Source organism: Cherax quadricarinatus, chromosome 68, assembly GCF_038502225.1.
Source record: "Cherax quadricarinatus isolate ZL_2023a chromosome 68, ASM3850222v1, whole genome shotgun sequence".
Lineage (NCBI taxonomy): Eukaryota > Metazoa > Arthropoda > Malacostraca > Decapoda > Parastacidae > Cherax > Cherax quadricarinatus.
The window spans coordinates 8,994,815-9,005,148 of record NC_091359.1 but is presented as its reverse complement, the minus strand read 5'-3'; the positions used below and the strand labels follow the sequence as shown (position 1 = coordinate 9,005,148).

The following is a 10,334-nucleotide window of genomic DNA, read 5'->3' as shown; positions in this document are numbered from 1 at the left end:
GGAGGAGTAAAGAGAGAGAAGGGGAAGAAATAGAGGGAAAGGCCTAAAGACTACGTCTTCATAATAATTAATCCCGGAGGGTTAATAACCTAGGAAAATCCAGGAAAGTCAAGTGATCAATTTCATGCTAGATAAAATGGGCAGCATTGTTAGTAAACTTGTACATACATCCTTCCTCACCCAGGGTTCCACCCAGGGTTCCACCCAGGGTACTCTGTGTTTTGAACATATCGCTAACACTGCGCTACTAGATACCCAGGAGAGGGGCAGAGTAGAAGGAAGTGTTTTTAATTTAGGAAAATTGGACGCGTTGGCAGTGTGCTGCTGCCCTATTGTATAATAGTTATTCTGTGGGAAGAAAGGGGGGAAGGAGGCAGTAAAATGTTCTTCATATTTTGATGTGGTGATCAACGTCAGTTTATTATTTTTCCTCAAATGCTGTTTTCTTTTTTTTTAATTAGGTTAAACTAATTTAGGTTAGGTTACTTAAACCAATAAAAGCGTTTGTTCAAGAGTAAATAAGCAAATAAGAATAAAACCGGCCGCGAAACGTCTGGTAACGAGATATTCACGGACTAATAAGGAATGTTGAATTATGAGCGTGCATCCGTCTTGGTGTAGGAACAGCCTGGTGAGGAAGTGGTGAGAGATGGAACTGCCGGGTGGATGGTGAATAAGTCATGAATTCTAATCTGGCTTACTCATGAAGTATTATCTCTTATCTCGACAGCTTACCAGTGTTTTCATCAGCGGAGTGTGAATAAGTGGTTCTACTCTGTCTCTGGCTACTGTATATATTAGAAGGTGAAATACAATCGCAAACAGGCGATCTTAACAATGCAGAACAAGCCACATGGGGATGGAAACCTTTAGTTATAGATCTTTCGCGCACTCGTGCATCGTCAGGAGCAATGCAATGGTGCATGAGAGCAACAGATAGGAGGGGAAATTCTCTGAAGAAAGACGGAAGGTATCAGTGGCAGCCAATGGGTTGCCACTAACACCTGCGTTGCCTCAGAGAATTTCCCCTCATATGTTGCCATCTTGCAACACTGCATGGCTCCTGACGACTCACGAGTGTGTGAAAGATATATAGCTGAAGAGTTCCATCCCCATGTGCCTTGTTCTGCATATTAGGTATGAATCAGGGAGATGGATCTTCTTTACTACTACTCTTCCCTTTATCGACCCTTATTAACACCCTCTCGAGGCCTGGTCTTAGACCGAGCCGCGGGGGCGTTGACCCCCGAACCCCCCGAACTCTCCTCATTACTTCTCAACTTATTTTACTGAGTTATAAGATCATAAAATTGCAAGCTTCATTATTTCAAGAAGCATTATTGGTAACGCTAGCGAGACTATGTTAGGTAAATGAGCATCCACCTTGATTCATCCACGTTGATACATCCACGTTAAGACATCCACGTTGAGACATCCACGGGGTCGCTATCATTTGTTCCCTGTTGCCTTGCCAAGATATGCATCATGACCAGTAAGCATCCACGGGGTCACCATCACTTGTTTAATGGTTAGTCACCTGGACACTCATGGTGACCAACAACCGCAACAGTCCTACCAGACCTCAAAGTGAAGACACTCTTCTTCCCTCCTTCATAACGGAAATTTGACTAGTTTGCAATTATGCCAATTGATCAACCCCCGTTTGTCTTCTCTCATCCTCTCCATCCCTCCTGCCCTACGCTCCTACTCCTTCCACTTTCCCCTTGTTTCCAAGATGTCCCCTCTTTCACCACCCCAACTCCATCCTCTGTGATGGAATATAACAGGAAAACATACCATACACAGTTCGTATACCCATACCATACAAGCCATACACAGTTCGTATACCCATTTTTGTTTAATAAAGAATGTCTTTTCCACTAGCAGTACATTGCTGACGTATCCCATTTCTCTATTGATAAAAAAAAAATCTCCGCCTCTCCTCCCTTCCTTTTCAGTCCAAAAACTTTTGTTCGTTTACCGTTGTTGCGACTTGGGACCAGCCCTGCTGCAGGAAATATTGGGTCACGCTTCGCGCGGGACTGCAAATGTCAGCCAAATATAGCTCACCTTCATTACAAATTTGCATGAATATGGCGGATTTGTTGCTTTTGGTTGATCTTCCTTAAAATTTAGTGCCTAGGAATTCTAGTGTGTGTGTGTGTGTGTGTGTGTGTGTACTCACCTAATTGTGGTTACAGGGGTCGATTCATAGCTCCAGGCCCCACCTCTTCATTGGTCGCTACTAGGTCCACACACTCCCTGCTCTATGAGCTTTATCATACCTCTTCTTATAGTTATGTATGGATCCTGCCTCCACTACGTCACTTGCCAGACTATTCCACTTCCTAACAACTCTGTGGCTGAAGAAATACTTCCTAACATCCCTGTTGCTCATCCTAGTCTTCAGCTTCCAATTGTGACCCCTTGTTGCTGTGTCCCATCTCTGGAACATCCTGTCCCTATTCACTTTGTCACTTCCTCTCGGTGTTTATATGTCGTTATCATGTCCCCTTATCCCTCTTATCCTCCAGTGTTGCCAGGCCAATTTCCCTTAACCTCTCCTCGTTGGACATGCCCCTTAGCTCCCGGACTAGGCTTGTTGCCAACCTTTGCACTTTCTCTAATTTCTTGACGTGCTTGGCCAGGTGTGGGTTCCAGACTGGTGCTGCGTATTCCAATATGGGCCTGACGTGTACGGTGTATAGTGTCTTGAACGATTCCTTACTAAGGTGTCGGAACGCTATTCTTAGCTTTGCCAGGCGCCCATATGCTGCAACAGCTATTTGGTTGGTGTGCGCCTTAGGAGATATGCTCGATATTATACTCACCCCAAGATCCTTTTCCTCGAGAGAGGTTTGCAGTGTTCGGACCGCTAGCCTGTACTCTGTCTGCAGTCTTCTTTGCCCTTTCCCAATCTTCATGACTTTGCACTTGGTGGCGTTAAACTCCAGGAGCCAGTTGCTGGACCAGGCGTTCAGCCTGTCTAGATTCCTTTTGTAGTTCTGTCAGATCCTCATCCGATTGAATTCTCCTCATTAGCTTCACATCTGCAAACAGGAACACTTCTATATTGACCCTGTGTGTGTGTGTGTATGTGTGTGTGTGTGTGTGTGTGTGTGTGTATGTATGTGTGTGTGTGTGTGTGTGTGCGTGTTTGTGTGTGTGTGTGTGTGTATATATATATATATATATATATATATATATATATATATATATATATGAGAGGTACCAGCTCTATTGGTAACTGGGAACCTACAGCCTCGGAGAAAGGAATAAACGTATTTAGGGCAACTTTTTTTTTCTTGAAGCTTTATTCCGTATGTAGGTTATTGAGCGCAATGAATGTTGAAGGCGGGATCCACCATCCGCTAATATTTGCCTGTACTTCAAGGGAAAATCTGTCTGCCTGCCGCATTTGCCAGCCTACTGTGCTCCTCTTCCAGGCCATTGTAGTAATCCTTTCTATCCGCTATCGTGTAGTGTTTCTGCGGCAGCCATCTTGTCTTCCACCATGATGAACCTGCCCTGCAACTTCCTGTTTCCTTGACTTGAACGATATGCTTAAGTACTCTTAACATTACTGACGGTTAGCAAGTTATCTAATCTGTTTACTCCTGCCGAACTTTTCTTTTTGTGCGCGCGCCTCGCCGAAACGACGGTGGTGGTGGTGGTGTTCATCGAGGCTTACACTAATTCTCAAGTGGCTTAGTACTTGTTTAACGAGACTCTCGTACTTGTACCTAGTTATTTGTATCTCTGATATGCCATTGACCGGCTTCGAGAGTTCCTCCGTTTTCACTGCCGGACATGGGGGCGAGCCTTTTCTCTTCATTGCCTGCTCAACCAGACTGTTGCTGGTGGCAGCTCCCTGGCCCACGTATCCATCACAGCCTGGTTGATCTGGCACTTGGTAGTTCAATGAGGCGCTTTCTCTTACCCAGTTATTTGTAGCTCAGAGACAAACACAGACAGGCAGTCAGAGAATTGGCATTATTTCCCACTTGAGGTCGCTTCACATCTACCTTGATGTTACAGAAGGGCTCTTGATCTAATGAATTGGAGCTACAATACCATTGTATGACCCTTATGGGTTTAGTGATTCCCCATGAGTAATAGCCCTCTTTGGGTGTGGCATTGATGTGTGGAGGTGATGAATGAAAAAACAGGTTAATGATACAAGCTTTGAGCTAACAGTCAAATGTGGTTTCGTGGATTAGAAGCGCTGTTGGAGTGCAGTAATATTAAGAGATTCGGAGAATCTAGTTAGCTGCTCTTTGGTTCTGGTTGGGACGATCATTGTGTCTGCACGTTGTTATTGTCTGATGGGTCGTCAGTGGATCTTCATATAATTGATCATATCATTGCCCTTCTGAAATTTCTCAACTCAGGCTGAGACTGCTGAAGTCTCCCAACTCAGGCTGAGACTGCTGAAGTCTCCCAACTCAGGCTGAGACTGCTGAAGTCTCCCAACTCAGGCTGAGACTGCTGAAGTCTCCCAACTCAGGCTGAGACTGCTGAAGTCTCCCAACTCAGGCTGAGACTGCTGAAGTCTCCCAACTCAGGCTGAGACTGCTGAAGTCTCCCAACTCAGGCTGAGACTGCTGAAGTCTCCCAACTCAGGCTGAGACTGCTGAAGTCTCCCAACTCAGGCTGAGACTGCTGAAGTCTCCCAACTCAGGCTGAGACTGCTGAAGTCTCCCAACTCAGGCTGACACAACTCAAGTCTCCCATTCTGACAGATTTCAACACCTTCACTGAGCACCATCCTGCGTGATGGAATGTGACACGGAAACATAGCTTTGGTTCCCGCTGTATAACTATCATTTGAAAGTGTAGCACTACAATGCTGATGTATCCAATTTTGTTATGTGGAAAAAAAATGGTTGTACGTCTGTGAAGACAGCATAGGAGCGAGTGATGGTCACTGTGTTTTCATCTTTGGGTGACCCTTTGCTGGCGAGAAACGGTCAAATGTGTGAATATGTCTATTGCTTATGCCGGTATGTTGGTATATAAACATTCTTCAGTTATTTATTAAACATTTGTCGTAATATAGTTGAAATGCCTTTTTTTTTTTTTTTTTTTTTTTTTTAATTTGATGCCTTGATCTAAAGGCAGCCAAGATTTATATATACGAATAAACTTTTTTTTACCTCGAGTCCGACCTAAATACTCAGGTTTCTTTAATTACTGTCACGATTGGTTACACCTCCACTCTGTGTAGGGCAGGAGGGGAGGGGTTAGTGGGAGGGAGGGAGGGGGTGTAGCCAGAGAAGCAGGCATCGCTACATTGGTATCAACACCAGCCATCAACGTGTCCGTATCGGTGCAAGTCCTGGGCGGCACCTTGCTTGTGTTGCACCTTGTAAGAGGGAGAGGAAGCAGACGAAGCCGCAGCGTCACTCCTGCCTCCGGACGCTATTTCCTTTCTGTCTTCATATCGCCAAGTGCCAGTTGTGAGGGGCGTACTGCCTACCACTGTCACTGCCTCCTCGCTCGGCACTCCCACTCTTCCCTGCCCCTCTCTACCTCTCCCAGGCGCATCTCTGTCGTCAGCTGCAGTGTGTGTTCCGGCATCCCACTCACCGGGAGATGCTTACAGGAGATAAACTCTCGTATTGTACCCTCATTATCTGCTCAATCTCAAAGATTCTTCACAGTGTCTCGTTTAAGCCAGTGTTTCCCCTGAGGTGCTCTTCTTGAAAAGGATTTTAAAGTATTACGAGTGAAGAATCTGTGGCGATGAATCTGTGTTTTCAGTATTCAGATTGTTTTTTCGTTCTCTGCCTGTGAATATTTGCGATGTTTGTCGAAAGTATTGATGGAAAATATGGTTCATTAGAATGTGCTTGACTAGCAAACTTATGAGCATTGCTGTCACGGTGAATTATTGAATCTGGAGCATTGCTGTCACGGTGAATTATTGAATCTGGAGCATTGCTGTCACGGTGAATTAGTGAAACTGGAACATTACCATCACGGTAAATTAGCCAATCTGGAGCATTACTGTCACCGTGAATTAGTAAATAACACATTACCATCATGGTGAATTTGTATCGTTCAGTGAACTAAAGATTTCAGATTCTTCAATGTCAATATGAGAGATTTTAGCGAATTTGGGCCAAGTGGTAAATTAGATTTTTTTCATTTGCATCGTTCACGCGAACAATTGTTGAAGTGTACCTGATGCAATGTTAGCATAAGATCTTTAACTTCCTGTCAGGTACTTGGGATGATAAATTATTGAGTCTTTAATTTTCTATCTTGTACTTGGAAGGATAAATTGCTGGGTCTTTAAGAGCCTGTCAGTTACTCGTAAGGGGTAAGAATAATTAAATGCAGAATTCATCACCTCGTCTACAAAACTCACATTATTTGATGAAGTGTGTGAGAGAGAGAGAGAGAGAGAGAGAGAGAGAGAGAGAGAGAGAGAGAGAGAGAGAGAGAGAGAGAGAGAGAGAGAAACCTGACTAGTTGTTGCTCATAATATGTAATTACTCTACTTCGAGGGAGGGAGGTGCCTTGATGCTGTTGAAATGCTCTTCATTCAACGAAGAGGCGAGGTGCACTCTGTCTAAAGTACTGATAAAACTCTACGCAGAGCGAAACGTTGTCCCGATAAAGGCATGTTATGCAATCTGTGTCTTTTACAAAGTTGTCAACAGTACGGCATCTGAATCCGAATTAAGTTCAGTACTGGAAGATTTTGTACTCGTGACTACCTGGCTTCACAGGTGGTCTCGCGTCTCTGAGACCGTCAGTTCCATACCCAGTACTCCCTGCACAATTTCTCAGCATATTGTGGGCTCTCACTTCCTTTATTTTTTAAGCAGGGGACACATTGGGTAGGCCTGACGATACCTTCATTTGAGTGCATGATGTCAAGGGCAGTAGTAACGAGTGTACACGCTTAATTAAATATTTTTATGCGCATGGAAGTATCAATATCTTTAGACACAGGCAGCTTTTTTCTAAACCGGAATCTTAAACAGTTATGGGTCATCTGAGTTACTATATTCTTAAATTCATTCAGCGCCTATGGAATCTCGGGTAGTGTGTATATTGTCCATTGATGTGTATATTGAGAAATGGGACGGTGATACCGACAAGATGTGGAAAAACACATTAGTGTACATCAGTGCCTTTTTCCAGTGTGTATATTGTCCATTCTGGAGACAGTATATATAGTGTCTTAAATGGACTTTGGTAGGGAGACATTTTTTCTCTCTACCCAAGTCCACTTCACGAACAAACTATACTCGTACACGTTGTCAGATCACGAGGAAAAGATGTAATGTGAAAATGACACCGTGTGGGTTATGCCATTTTATTTGTGAAGTCTTTTCGTTCCTCAGCGACGAGAAATTAAGTCAGGTGGGCGAAACATCTTCACAATAAAATATCATAACCCGCATTGTGTCTTATTGACATAGTCGGTACACACACTACCAAAAGAAAGAACAAAAAGGACCAATACCGTGACTGGAAGAATACACAAATAACCCGCACATAGAAGAGAGGAGCTACGACGATGTTTCGGTCCGACTTGGTCCATTTACAGTGTGACTTTGTAAATGGCCCATGTTGAACCGAAACGTCGTCATTAGCTCCTCTCCTGTGTGCGTGAACATTAAAATGGTATAAAATACCGACAGGTTGTTAGGTAAGACACATATGCAACAGTTAGGTATCTTTATTTTGAAACGTTTCGCCTACACAGTAGGCTTCTTCAGTCGAGTACAGAAAAGTTGATAGAAGCAGAAGATACTTGAAGACGATGTAATCAGTCCATCACCCTTAAAGTTTGGAGGTGGTCAGTCCCTCAGTCTGGAGAAGAGCATTGTTCCATAGAATGAAACAATATTATTCTATGGAACAATGCTCTTCTCCAGACTGAGGGACTGACCACCTCAAAACTTTAAGGGTGATGGACTGATTACATCGTCTTCAAGTATCTTCTGCTTCTATCAACTTTTCTGTACTCGACTGAAGAAGCCTACTGTGTAGGCGAAACGTTTCAAAATAAAGATACCTAACTGTTGCATATGTGTCTTACCTAACATCCTGTGTGCGTGTTATTTGTGTACTCTCTACTATTGTATTAGCAATACTATGGAGTACGTGGACGGTGTCCTGACCACCACCAGGAGAAGCCTACTTTAAGGCAATTCTTTATCGTACTGTTTATTCGTGAAAAAAATAACAAAAATATTCCATTTTTTATTAGTAAAATAAAGAATCGTTCTATTGAAGGGCTTTTATTATAAGATTAATGGCCCAGCACACACCGTGGATTCGGCGGTGAGGATTATTGCACCTCAGTCCACGATTGATGATATTGTTACCCACAGTATACTAAAGTATAGTGTTGTGTGTCGGTGTTAGTGAGAAATATGGTGATAACGAAACGATGTGGAAAATGATATTAAAGGAAACGTGGCGAAACGTTTCCTTTAATAAACATTCAGATTCAGGAAGGATATAGGAAAGCACTGGTTTGGTAATAGAGTTGTGGATAAGTGGAACAAACTCCGGAGTACCGTCATAGAGGCTAAGACGTGTAGTTTTAAAAATAGGTAAGTTACATGAGTGGGTGTGGGTGGATGTGAGTTTGACCTGACTAGCTTGTGCTACTAGATGCCGTGCTCCTTCCTTAAATGAACGTGTCCTGACCTGACTAGGTTAAGGCATTGACCTAAGCCGGTAGGGAATTGGACCTGCCTCGCATAGGCCAGTAGGCCTGCTGCAGTGTTCTTTCTTATGTTCTTATGCTTAATAAATGTCGTGAATTGTACATACCTGGAGTATACCTGAAGAGGGTTTCGGGGGGTTAACGCCCCTCTCGGCCAGGTTTGTAACCAGGCCTTTTTTCCATACCCGTGTTAGTGCCACACAGCTATTGCGATATAACCTTTGAGAAAAATAGCATATTTACTTCCCACATCCCCCCCCCCCCCCCCCGCTGTAAGGGTGATGCAGCACCTGGGGAGGGGAAGTAATAAGGATTTAATTTAAAGAGGGGAGAGGTAGCTTCAGTTTCTTGGATCAAGAGCTCTCCAGAAACATCAGGACACCTAGATATAGTTGAGAAATTGCGTGAAATGCAAAATATTAAGTTGGAAGTGATAATGACCAGAGGAAATCAGACCAGTGTTTTGAACCACAGCAGTGGCGTTCAATAATGAGACAAAGATAACTCCATTATGGGGTGATTCAGTCAGACGAGGCAGGGACCAGGGGGACCCGGGGTACGAGGCAGGAACTAGGGGGACCCGTGGTACGAGGCAGGAACAAGGGGGACCCGTGGTACGAGGCAGGAACTAGGGGGACCCGTGGTACGAGGCAGGAACTAGGGGGACCCGTGGTACGAGGCAGGAACTAGGGGGACCCGTGGTACGAGGCAGGAACTAGGGGGACCCGTGGTACGAGGCAGGAACTAGGGGGACCCGTGGTACGAGGCAGGAATTAGGGGGACCCGGGGTACGAGGCAGGAACTAGGGGGACCCGGGGTACGAGGCAGGAACTAGGGGGACCCGGGGTACGAGGCAGGAATTAGGGGGACCCGTGGTACGAGGCAGGAATTAGGGGGACCCGGGGTACGAGGCAGGAATTAGGGGGACCCGGGGTACGAGGCAGGAACTAGGGGGACCCGAAGTACGAGGCAGGAACTAGGGGGACCCGTGGTACGAGGCAGGAACTAGGGGGACCCGGAGTACGAGGCAGGAACTAGGGGGACCCGGAGTACGAGGCAGGAACTAGGGGGACCCGGAGTACGAGGCAGGAACTAGGGGGACCTGTGGTACCAGGCAGGAACTAGGGGGACCCGGAGTACGAGGCAGGAACTAGGGGGACCTGTGGTACGAGGCAGGAACTAGGGGAACCCGGGGTACGAGGCAGGAACTAGGGGGACCCGGGGTACGAGGCAGGAACTAGGGGGACCTGGGGTACTACGCAGGAACTAGGGGGACCAGGAGTACGAGGCAAGAACTAAGGGGACCCGGGGTACGAGGCAGGAACTAGGGGGACTTGGGGTACGAGGCAGAAACTTGGGGTACGAGGCAGGAACTTGGGGGACTCAGGGTACGAGGCAGGAACAAGGGGGACCAGGGGTACGAGGCAGGGTTCCAAGAGGTACGAGGCAGGGATACCAGGGATACGAGGCAGGGATACCAGGGATACGAGGCAGGGACCAGGGGCTCCAGCCCATCCGATTAGTTATTGTCGGCGCCTGACATCACGCAGTTTCCATTACTGACACTGGTGTATGACAGAGGATACAATGACGTCAGTGTCATGTGTTGACACAGATGTATGGCGGAGGATACATTGAC

The 10,334-nt window shown here is 45.7% G+C and overlaps 1 protein-coding gene across 7 annotated transcripts in view; it reads left to right on the top strand.

Annotated features, from left to right (window-relative positions):
* LOC128697766 (pleckstrin homology domain-containing family G member 5) overlaps positions 1-10,334 on the top strand; it is a 1,323,529-nt gene that overhangs the window by 906,699 nt on the left and 406,496 nt on the right. Inside the window, exon 1 of one of the 7 annotated variants that reach the window (XM_070099656.1) lies at positions 5,457-5,566. The exons of the other annotated variants lie outside the window; for them this stretch is intronic. The gene's annotated coding sequence lies outside the window, so the exon portion shown is untranslated. Of the gene's footprint in view, positions 1-5,456; positions 5,567-10,334 lie in introns of those variants that run through there. 7 annotated transcript variants of the gene reach the window in all.